This window comes from Mustela putorius, unplaced genomic scaffold, assembly GCF_011764305.1.
Source record: "Mustela putorius furo isolate JIRA1106 unplaced genomic scaffold, ASM1176430v1.1 tig00003834_pilon_pilon_pilon, whole genome shotgun sequence".
In the NCBI taxonomy this organism is placed as follows: Eukaryota; Metazoa; Chordata; class Mammalia; order Carnivora; family Mustelidae; genus Mustela; species Mustela putorius.
In genome coordinates, this window is record NW_025421987.1 from 45,313,020 (window position 1) to 45,325,825 (window position 12,806).

The 12,806-nt window shown below is 36.7% G+C and overlaps 1 protein-coding gene across 8 annotated transcripts in view; it reads left to right on the forward strand.

Annotated features, from left to right (window-relative positions):
* Positions 1-12,806, forward strand: part of GTF2E1 (general transcription factor IIE subunit 1) — a 45,116-nt gene that overhangs the window by 5,788 nt on the left and 26,522 nt on the right. The gene's annotated exons all lie outside the window — the stretch shown is intronic.

Here is a 12,806-nt window from a genome sequence, read left to right on the forward strand (position 1 = left end):
TTGACCACCATATTACTTTTAGAAGCTTTTTCACAGCCTTTCTCATTCACAAAGGAGTGTACCTTCCCACCCATGACCCTCCTACCTCTGCTCCCATTCCCACCCCTTATTTGCAGCCACAGCCTGATCTGAAGGGATGACTTCTCTACCACTTTGAAGTCATTCTGACATGTTTACTTTTAACTTCTTTGTTCAACAGTTATTTGAGTGCCTGCTTGTGCCAGTCACTGCCAGAAAGGTACAATACAGTGTATTTAAACGCTTTGTTAGTGGAAGTACAAAGCGTTATTGGTAATCTGTAACTAGGGCATCTAATCTGCCTTTGGCGAAGGCCTCTGGAAGAAGTTAAGTAAGACTGAGAGCTAAAAGATAGGAGTTAGCCACATGAAATAAGATGGACAACTTTTCCAAGTTAACAAGTAGATATTTAGTCTCTTAGCCATTCATTAGTGGAAAATAATTGTCAACATCATCTATAATTGCTTCATTTAATTCAGTGCTTCAGTTTTAAGGATTTTTTTTCTTATCAACACAGGATTGTAAAACATGCATTTTCTAAAAGTGCAGTATGTCTAGTATTAATAGAAACTTTAAAGTGCTAGGCTGTTGTTTTGTTATTTGTAAACTGTAAAAGAGACTACAATTTTGCTAATAACTCAGTGTATCATTTTTGTAATATTTTCTAGAGGCAAAAATCTTTAGAGAGAGCCAATATTATAAAGTTAGATTGGGCCCCTTGTTATGGCAGGATTCGAGTGAACTTTAGTTCATAGATCTGCCTTTTAAAAAACTATCTGAAAAATGTAATTTAAACTTTCACACACGAAATGTTTTATTGCAAAAAAAAGTTAATGATTTATGTATGTAGAATTTTCTAATTTTTGTATATGTTGTGTATTGTATATTTTAAAGACTTTTACAATTATTTTTTAATGGGAAATAATCCCAATACCAATTAAAGTTACTGACCTAAAGAGCTAGAAAAGCCTATGATTCTTATTTATTTTGAAGAGTCATTTTAGATGAAAGGTTATTTAAAGAATTCATGTCTGTATTAAATATTTAATTTGTCAGAACCTCACTGTTCACCTTAAAAGGGCTTAACTAGGAAGAGATCTTGGTTGTAAGAAAATTTTAACCATCCTGAGTAGAAGAATTGCTTGAGTTTGGTATAGTGGAATGTTGTAGAATATATCTGGAGAATAGACTAGAAAAGTATCATCATTTTGCCATTCACTCTAACAGATTTCTTTAACCCACTGAGCCACCCAGGTGCCCCCACTCTAACAGATTTCTTAAAGATTTTATTTATTTATTTGACAGAGAGAAATTACAAGTACACTGAGAGGCAGGCAGAGAGAGAGAGAGAGAGGGAAGCAGGCTCCCTGCTGAGCAGAGAGCCCGATGCGGGACTCGATCCCAGGACACTGAGATCATGACCTGAGCCGAAGGCAGCGGCTTAACCCACTGAGCCACCCAGGCGCCCTAACAGATTTCTTAAAGGAACTCTGGGTTTTGGTTTTCTGATTCTCTGGGATGTTAGTATTACAGTGGTTGTCTTCACTCTTGACTACAGTGGAAAGTGTAATTCAGTCAGTCCCTCAGAGAGCGTAACCTAAAGTAATGTGCTTCTACTGCATTTATTCATTTGATTCTTACTTAATTTCATGAGACTTTGTAAAGGGAAATATTTCCACTAATAAATCAGTATTTAGTAGATGGATCCATGAAGCTCTTTGTGTTTTACATAGGATTATTGTCTGAATGAAACTAGTTGTCATCAACAGTTGGCCTGTATAGGAAGTGGCCTAATGCTGAAATATAGTCAAGATTATTTGAATCAAGGTTTTTGAATCACTGATCAGCCAACACTAAAAGTCAACTTAATTGTAATTTCTGTCCATACAGTGAAGCCTATGGTATCATGATTGAATATTCTTAGTCATTGGGAAACTTTGTTCTGAGAATATACCTGCCTTTTGATTATAATTTGGCTTTTCATTTGGACTTTGCCCTTAAGGAGAGAATGTACTGATTCAGTGATATCAGGCCCCAGTCTGTGTGTCCTTTCTGGTGTTTTTGTGTTTTCATTATTAATGCCTTGACACCATCCCTCGGTTATACATTCCCTTTAGAAATCTTGGTCTTTTTCTCTCTGTTCCCTTACTGTGCCCTCCCCTGCTATTTTAAAGAAGATGGGAAAAACGCATTTGGTATGTGTATCAGAGGAGAAAGAGGGAACTTTTTCTGCTGTAATCTTTATGCTGTCTTTAAATCGACAGAATTATAGTTTTCATTCTAAGCCCAGTCTTGTACAAAGCTATTCTACTTCCTGGTTGTTATCGGAAATTGATATTTCTGACGAAATGATGGGGGCATTTGATGGGCATCTATCTTCATTTCCATTTCCAACAATTACTGGGTTGAACTGTGGTTTATCTTAGTAATTAGTGGGCATTCAGGAATTAGATTTAAAGCTTTCTAGACTTTGCTGTTAACCTGATAAAAAGTTTTTAACTCAAGTGTATGGCAGCTTTCTGCCACTGGACAAAGGGTACTGATGAGTGTCCAGAAATTCTGGGCAAAGGAAATTCTGAGTTCAGCAAGAATTGTTTTAACAGCATTAATTGACAGAAGCCAGTGATTTTTCTACTTCAGTTTGTAGCTTTTTCCTACCCCATCTCTTTTTTTTCTCTAAAGATTGTGGATTTTTTCTATACTTTCCATTTAGATTTTGCCATTGCTGTTCTTGGGTTGAACTCTCTCCAAATATTTTATGTTTGGTATGTGTGAGATAATAGAAAAACATATTGGTCTCCACCCCAGTTCCTTGCACAGAGCCCCTAAAACTCTTATAGTTTCCTAAGTGATAAGAGCACTCATAACCTCTTTTATTCTAATATTTGGTCCTTGACCCTGGCTTCTGAAACCCTTGTGAGAAGAGTGTCTTCTGTTTTAATGAGGTCACTCTGGGTGGGTTCTTGGATGGCCCCTAGATGAAGGCTGGTCACCTGAAAGACTACGCCAAGACCAAGCTTAGAATTTTCAGCCTACCTTCTATTCTCTTGAGAAGGGAGAAGGGCTGAAAGTGGAGTTGAGTGATCATGCCTATTTGAGAAAGCTTCCATAAAAATCCCAATAGTATGGGATTCAGGGAGCTTCCAGGTTGGGGAACATGTGGAGGTTCAGGGGAGGCCGTACACTTGGAGAGGACATGGAAGCTCTGCACCCCTTCCTAAATAGTTGGCCCTACACATCTCTTCCATTTGGATATTCATCTGTATCCTTTATCAAACTGGTAAATGTAAGTAAATATATTCCTGAGTTCTGTGAGCTGCTCTAGCAAATCAGCTGAATCCAAGGAGAAGGTCTTTGGAACCTCCCATCTATAGTTTGTTGGTCAGAAGCACCCATGATAACCTGGGCTTGTGACTGGTTGCGGGGGCGGGGTGGGGCAGTCTTGTGGGACCAAGTCCTCAACTTGTGGAGTCTGATGCTATCTCCAAGTAGTCATAACTAAGTCGGACATTAGGACACCCAGCTGGTGTCACAGGGAATTGCAGGGGGTAAAATCGCCACATATTTGTGGTCTGCAAAAACTGTTTTAATGAAATATGGGAGTTTTATGTAAACAAAACAAAGACCACATGACATGAAATGTCTCAGATCAGCAAAATAGCATCTTGTGGTTCATAAGTGCATGTTCTAGATTTAGCAAGCTTTGTGACCATGTAGGTAGACTTAGTATTTCTTCTACTTTGGTAGTCTTAACTGTGGGTGATTTAGTTAATGGCACTTATAAGTTAAATTCAGCAACATGCTTCCCCAAAAGGGGAAGTTCATATTCTTTTTTAGATGTCAAGGTTAGATGATATAGAAATAGCTTTATGTTTTTCATGTTTCATTTAAAAATTATGCAGCCATAATGCCAGAGAAAATTTTGAAAAGAGAAAAAAATTACCCACAGAACCATTATCCTTTTGCATATTACCTGTAATTAAAATCATAGCCAAAGATATTTTGTGATCTCTTGATTCCTTAATGTACCAAACTCTCCTGCTTTTATCTAGTGTTCAAAATATGTTTTAATAGGTGTGTGTGTATTTTTCCCCCCCTTAGTTTTCCTTTCTACCCTTTTTGGGCACTTTGATTTTATCTATTTTTTGTTGGTATAGATAATGATGCTTTGAGCACTTCTGTGTATATAGATAGCATTTTATTCCTGCTTAAGTTTCTCCTTAAGAATTCTCAGCAGTGGGAATAGTGGATGAAAGAATATAGTTTTATATTTCTTTAAAGGCATATATGATACTTAGTTTCATCCAGGGCTGTGGGGGAGATAAATTATTAGGTGTTTGATTTTGAAATAGTTTGGGAGCCCCATTACTGAATTTACCTAGAGACACAAGAATCCCATTTTATTTTATTTTATTATTATTATTATTTAAAGATTTTATTTATTTATTAGAGAGCTCATAAGCAGGGGGAGCATCAGGCAGAAGGTGAGGAAGAAGCAGAATCCCCACAGAACAGGGAGTCTAATGTGGGACTTGATCCCAGGACCCTGGGATCATGACCTGAACTGAAGGCAGATGCTTAACTAAAGTCACCCAGGCGTCCCTGAGAATCCCATTTTAAATAAACTTTTAAATTAGTTAAATAATAATTAAAAAAATGTCTTTTAACTAAGTATTTAATAAGATCTTAGGAATTTAGAGATTATTTTATCTAGTTTAACTCATCAACTGATGTCTGGGTGGGTACACTTACACATACCTGTGATTTGCTCTGGGGTTTGGAGGATCCTACAACGTAATGAAGGTAGGGCTATATAGATTGCTAGGATGTTTACGATTGAATATTAAGAAAGAATATTCAGCTTGTTTTGTTTGGATCCATGGAAAAGACTTAGAGACAGATTTTAGGATTAGTATAAAAGAAGTCTTTAATAACTTACTGCAAAAGAAAATAAGTGTCTCATAAATAACTCTTCTTTTTTTTTTAGATTTAATTATTTATATATTTGAGAGAGAGCGAGTGAGTGTGAGCATGAGTGGGGGGAGAGGGAGAAGCAGGCTCCCCACTTAACCGGCAACCCGATGTAGGGCTTGATCCCAGAACCCTGGGATCATGACCCAAGCTGAAGGCAGATGCCAAATCGACTGAGCCACCCAGGTGCCTGCGTAAATGACTCTTAAAAAGAGCCACAATATTGTAACTCTTCCACTGCTTAGTTCTGAGTTACTTGGAAATTTCGTGTGAACTCCATATCTACTTGGGATATCATATATAAATTTGGGGTTAAATCACAGGAGTCCTTTCTTGCCTTGTGACTGCAGGTGAAACTTTTTGGTTTATAAGGTCAGTTTCTTAATCCCCATATCATGAAAATTCCTCAATTTCCTTAACCTAATATTTTTAAACTGTTAGGGTCCTGTGTTTGTGAGACTCTTAAAGACTTGTTAATGATATTTACATTCATATATCACACTCCTTTTTCATGTCTTCATCTCTTTCTACTTAGTATAGGAGATGTCTCATAAGCAGTATTTTCAGTTCCTGAAATGCTAACAACACAACCACACACACAAAAATCTTTCTAGGATTATTTTGCTCATTTTGCTAATTTGGAATCTTGCCCAGGATGGATTCATTACAACATCATACTAGAAAGCTCAGAGGTGTGGATATGTTTTTTTGGGGTGGGGGGTGCTTATTAGAATAAATTAGAAAATAAAAAGAAGTTAGGGAAAGATTTTAAGGGACAAGTGCCTTCCCTCTTTTACCTGTCTAAAATCTTTAGGTCTGATGTTTTAAAAAATATTGTTGCTTTAATCTTGAGGATTTGAGGACTTTTTTTTTAAATAAATTTTTTTGTGTGTTTAATCCTTTCTGTATTTTGATGCTGATTACATAGAAGCTAATTTGTGAAAGGTTGCTTTTTAGCTTGATGCTGACATACAGTATTGTTTTGATTATTGTCTTTCAAATAGTTATATCAAAGCCACATTTTTTGTTTTTTTGTTTTGTTTTTGTTTTTGTTTTTTGCCTGCTCAGTGCATGTTGAAATGGGTTCAATTTTGGCTTAATTTAGAGAACTTATTGCAGTCTTTAATTTTTACATAAGTACTATATTTCAGTTTGTTGTTTTGCTTCCCAGTCATAGTACATTTCTTCCCCTTTATAGTGAGATCCAGAATCTGGGAATGTTGTATGATTATACCAAATACAGATGTGTCCATTTAAGGGAGGACAGAAGCCAATTTTATTTGAGTTGAGTTTTAGAGTGTGTCATTCACAAATACATTTGAGCTCTTCTGAGTTGAAAAATTCATAAAAGGCTGCTTTTTTTTTTTGCATGCAAACAGGTGAATATTTTACAGTCTTATGTGTTCTACAGTGAATTGTTAAAAGATAGTTTTTCAAATAACTTTATTACAGTGAAATAATTATGGAAATATATTACTATGTTCTTGTCATGTCTGTTGATATTTTATAATAACAATTCCTTTTCCTGTATGTTTCCCCTTGCCAATTAAACTGAAGAAATTTGCTTTATGAAATAGTTGGGAAATTAGAATAAAAAGAGACTTTTGAGACTAGCATTTTAATATATAAGCCCCTGAATATTTTAAGTTATAAAAGTTATTACAAAGAACATGATGATGCTTTCAAAGAATAGACTAAGAATGACTATGTGACTTCTGAATATTAGTTAAGAGAGAGTTGAGTGATTTTGGAGGATTCAAATTAACATTTGTTTTCTTTGTGCTAAAAATACATAACTAATGTATTAAGGTAGATGTATTAAGGACTCAAATGGCAAACCTAGTTTTTCCACTCTGTGCTCTCCCACTCAACCTAGTTCCGGTTCTCACCGCTTTTCATTGTATTAACAACTATTGTTTTGTGGTTATTCTTCCAGTTCTCCTATCTTATCTCTCCAACCCCACCTCACTGTACCCAAGCCCTTTTGAAGTCTAAGAAAGCAAAGTGATTTGTCATTAAATATGTTGTTGCTATATCAGCTTTAAATATTAAATTTTGATTAATTCTGATAGTATTGTCAGGGATTTTTAGGGTACTTAACTACAATTGAGTCCTTTTGCATAATCATTGTATTCAGTGCACATGTCATTTTCAGAAGTTTTGTTTTGTTTTGTTTCTTTAAGCAATAGCTGTGACAGTAAAGGGACGATGTATTAGGATTCCAGAGTCTTAACTTTTAGTCTTGGGTTATGTTAGTAATTATCACCTTTGGTGAATCCTGTAATCATTCTAGGTCTTTTTTTAGCATGTGTAAAATGATAAGTTCAGTTTGTTCTATACCATATATGGTTTCTCTCAACTCTAATTTCAGAACACCCTTTGTTTTGGGAAATAGTAGATATTTTAGGCTAGGGTTTTATCACTGCTTTTAGAAGATGATGTTAGTCATTTGGGGTTAATTTGAAAGCCTTGGTTAGGAATTGAAACTCTTGGTTGTAGTAGTATTTATGTAGGAATTATGCTCTATTTAATTAGGCCATCTTCAGGAACACTTTGTGGCATAATGGAGAATAATATTTACAATTTTTTGTCAGTTTTATTTTCCCAAGATTCCAGTCACTCCCTTTCCCCATGTATATGTAATGCATGAAATATTCAGTGAGAAGGGAAACAATGTCCAAATATGCTTCCTAAGGTATATTTGGTGGTTGGATTTATATAGTATGGTAAAATTAATCCCATATGTTAGTGATATGTCTTGAAATTTTATAGTTTCCTCTTTATCACATTAAAATCCTCAGAGTTCTAGTCCTAGTTACTTGGTTTTAACATGGAACTATCAATTGTCTTTTGTTTTATTTTGTTTTTCCTGAAGTTTTTGAGTGAGGGGAGTTTGTTCAGTTTTTTCACAGGATTGTCCAGGTAAGATATTTTAGCCATTATCTCTTGCTTAGATTTTGCACTGTTCTCTTAACTAGCCTCCATGCTTTCACTCTTGCTGCCCATATGGACTGTTTGTCACAGTAGCCAGTGACCCTTCTTAAAAAGCACATTAGACTCTTTCACTCTTCTGTTCAAAACCCTCCAGAGGCCTCTCCCATCATTCAAAAAAGTCAAAGTCTTTAATAGAACCTATAAGGTCTTTTATCTGCCCCCAGTTTTGGAGAGAGTCTCTCTCTCTCTCTCTCTCTCTCTCTCTCTCGTGTTCTCTCCACAACCATTGTACTGGCCATCTTACTTTTGCCTTGCCCGCACCAAGCATATCTTCACTTAGTTGACTTTTTACATGCCTTGTCTTCTTGCCAAATATCTGACTCCATCAAGTCTCTTCTCACTTGCTTTATCAGAGGGGCCTTCCCCAAGTTTCTTGCACCATAGAGCATACCCCTTTCCATTGTGCTTCTTCTCCTTTATCCTCTTTTTCTTTATTGTACTTATCAACACCTGGTGTTATTTTTTTGTCTTGACTAATTCCCACTAGAAAGTAAGCTCTACAAAAACATCTCAGAAGATGATGGGTTAGACGTAGAAGGTGGGAAATTTTAGGACATCAGTTGCACTGTGCTAGTGAAGAGTCTGTGGACAAAAGGACGAGACCAATACAAAGCGAAGGTAAAGCAGGGCTTTATTTCGTGCCAAGCATCGAGAACCAAACCAATTAGCTGGGGCCGCCTCTTTCAGAGAGGGGACCCCTCCTAACCTCACAGACTAACTTTTATAGAGCAAAGGCCATGTGGTTGAGCCTGGCCATACACAGGTGGCCAATGCAATTGCAACATAAAGAGAAAGCTGCACAGTCATACTAGGTCACACATGGGTGGCCAATTGAATTACAGTTCACCCCATAGTACCTATTTGAACTAGCCTATCACCTTGGTCAGAATTGGCGCCCAAAAGGCCGGACCCACATCCTTTGTTAGTCAGGGAGATAGTATGGTGCTTTACTGATTGGATGTCTCTACCTGGCCTGACTGACTGATCCTTGCATCTGGGCTCTGTTATCTCTTCCTGACCTGACATGTCCTGGTATATGGGCTCTTTTATCAGGGGCTGGTCGGCCATATTTTACTGGTTTCCCAGACTTGTTTCTAAGTAAGTTCCTTTGGCGGGGGTCGGGGGGTGGGGGGGATTGGCGTGGGCAGGGTCAGTTTAAGTTTTACTGCATAAACAACAAAATGGCTGTTCAACCGAGGTGAAATCACTCTGGCTAAATAGGCCCTTACACTAGGGTGAGGGTTTTGTGGTAGCAGACATTTGCCTTTTGCTGTTTCCTGGGCTAGCCTTGAGGATTTGGGCTGCAACATGGCTCTAGCTTCAGTACTACAGCACCTGTGCCATATCAAAGCAATTGGGCCTATTTTTATTTATTTATTTATTTTTTGGTAGGAAAATGGCTGAGTAATCCAGTTGCAATTAATACTCTTTGCAAATCTTTGACAGTGAATTTCTGGGCATTAGCTGATGACCTATTCATTGCATGTACTGGAGTAGAAAGGGAAAAAATATAATTTTAAATAATGTCTAATTGTTTAGGGAGTTGACTCCTATCTTCTGCCCTTTTCCTCAATTTTGATAAACTTCCAAAACATTTTCCTTTTCTCAAAGTAAGGAAGATAAACATTTTTTCACTTTGGTTTTATTTATATTTATTTTTCCTTGACTGAATATGCAGATAATTAAAATAAGTGTGATGTTTGCTAAAATGAATAGCATGTTAGAAAGAGTGAAGTGGAATACCTTGGCCAGCATAATAAATTTTCTCCTTCTGTGTTAAGCAAAAGAAAAATGTTTGAATTTTGTTGAATTTTTCTGTTTTTTTATTCTTTTGTTCCTAGCCCTTCTCTCCCCTCCCCACTCCATACCCCTGCCCTCAGTTTCATTTTTGTTTTTGCATTTTTTTAAATTTTGGGAGAAAGTTAAAATCATATAAACCACTTCTTTCTTCCTCCCTACTCTCATGCCAACAATTAGGTCTCCATTTCTTTTCTCATTTTTGAGAAAAGAGTCCCAAGAGTCCCAAGTCATAGAGTTGGGGCATTCATATACTATTGAAAGGAAAACCCTAAAATATAGTTTGAAATATCTCTTTGTAAAAGATATTTTTTCTCCCTACTTTCAATACCTATTAGTTATCTACAACTGGGTGTATTTTGATCTTCTGATGCATAAAGACTCAGCTGAATAAATGCTGGGCATGTAATAGGCATGTAATGCTTGTTACAAATCCTCTCTCCTGTTTTATATTTTAAGAAATTAGAACCTATGTATATACATGGGGGAAGTTTGCTAAATTGTAGCTGGCAGGGACGATAGGTTGGGAAAAGAATGTGTAACTCAGGGTAGTGAAGTGCATTTAGTTTTTGAGTTAGAAAGATTCATATTTGCATCCAAGCTTATTGATTTTTGTTTTTAAGTTATGACCTGGTAAACTTAAAACTCTGAGTTTTATTCCCTCATATGTTAGATTTGGATAATACAGTTGGTACAGACTTGGCTGTGAAGAACACATGGGAATATTTGTGAATAGCTTTCTTAGTTCTTTTGTGGTTTCTGAGTGTAGATAATCAAACAGATGTGTTATTTTTTGACTCTTTTTTTCTCCTAATCCCATCATTTGTCCTTTTTTGTCTGAGTCTCTGTAGACTCATTTTCTCCCTGCTGCCACATTCTTACATCTAATTTGCACATTCCCCTCTGGGTGGCTTGGTCACTGTTTCCGGTTTTTGCCTTCTTAATCTTGAAAGGAAAGATGTTACAGACCTCTGAGTTTCAGCTTGTTTGTTCTCTCATACTTACGTAGTATAATCAGTGCACACTACATAGTACAGAGTGGTCTAGTTACAAGAAAAGTTGGGATATTTATCATATTGATTATTTAACAGCAGCTCTCCACCAGAAGTATTTGTTAAAATTCCTTGCAGAATTTTTAAAATTTACATTCCTGAGCCCCACTCTAGACCTATTGAATTAGCATCTCTGGAAGGGAGCCTGCGTATTATTTAAAAGTTCCACTAGTAATTTTTATGTTTACACTCAGTGAAGAACTGGCTTGTTGGAAGATTATCTCAATCCACTAAGGTAGATCAATATTTACAAATGGTAGTTTTGATGGCCTCATGTTCTTTCCTAGAATCCTTCAATCACTTTTCTTTTACTCAAAAATCAAAATCAAAATGAGGCTTGGCATTGAAGCCTCACCGTGACCACCCTAGTTTATCCTGTTAACTATGATTCTTTTTGATAACTCTATTCCTACTACACCAAAACTGCAGTTAAGCATTATTTTCAACTACTTTTCTTGTGATGGTCTAGAATGTCCTATTCTCCTCTCCCTTTCCTTGAGCTCTACAACAGTTGCTTTCAGCTAGAAGTCTTATTCCTTCTTTGAACTCCCGAACACTTAACATACTTTATTTTTGGACTGATCTCACATTAGTCTCTAGATACCTTTCATCTCTACTAAGCTTTAAGCTTCTTGCTGATGTATTTTGTGTCTTTGTGTGTTCTACCACCACCTACTCAGTAGAAGGGAACTTAGTACATAGTGTGTGCTAAGCCCCCCCCCACACCTACCCTCTCCACTGCCACCTCTTATTTTGAGAAAGGTTATTTGCATTTTTTAAACCTTTTTTTTTTTTCCAGAGAGGAAGGGAGAATCCTAAGCAGGCGCCGCCCCCAGCACAGAGCCTAATACTGGGCTTGATCTCACAACCCTGAGATCATAACCTGAGCCAAAATCAAGAGTCAGATGCCTAACTGAGCCACCCAGGCACCCCAAACTGATTTTCATTTTTTAATGTTCACTGAAACTTAAAAAAAAAAAAAAAATGCTCTGGTTTATTAAGGTCATCTTAAGTCTTTTTCTGTAAAATGTAGAATTTCTTATTTTTCTTCTTGGATATCAGACCTTTCTTTTGACAGGATGGTTCTTATTTACAATTTGTGTTTTTGTGATAAACATAGAACTTAAGATGTCAAGCTGTCTTTTCCTTTTATAATGTTACCCAGACGTGATGATTGTTGGGAGACAGTACTTCATGATTTGTCACATGTTATGAATGTCTTGCAAGCAGAGGTAGTGACTGCCTTTTTTCTGTACTGTTCTTTTTCATGGATGTTTATTTAACGAGGAGCCTCAGAAGATATATTCTCTCTAGAGCAAAGGGCGAGTTTGCTTATTGTTCAGTATAATAAAAATAGAGTTTCCCTCCAGAGCACGTTTTCTTAGTGTCCAGTATCGTAAAGACAACATTACCTTCTAGAGCAAAGATAGGCATGTTTATGCTCTTTATAAGAAAGTTGTGTTCCTTAACTTCAGGGTCCCCTGTAACGTAACCCACTGCATGTACAGTTGTCACCCAGCCCTCTTTGCATCACTCAGTGGGAACTGGGGCTCAGAGAACTGGCACAAAAGCTGACACTGGCTACAGCTATTGCCATGAGTAATAAAGTTCTTTATTTTTGACCTAGGAGTCTTATGTCTTTCTCTAGCATCCATGAAACTGCAAGGATAATTTGTTAACTTACAAGTAGGATAAAAATCTCAGATCTTCCATAGTTCTTGACAGTAGTATAAAAGCTACTCTTCTCAGAATGGCAAAATAGGCCTTGCTGTAAATAACTTGTTAAATCTTAAATCTAAAGTAAGCCTGGGTCTCTGGAAGCTTACTGGGATTAGGTTAGAATTCTTATGACTATATACTATCTTCTCTCTTCCCCTTCTTTTATTTTTCGTAAAATCAGATCAAGTCAAGTTAAAGGACTGTTATTCTGAGATTTCCTTCTGTCAAATGATGATGTTAACTGTAATCTCCTTT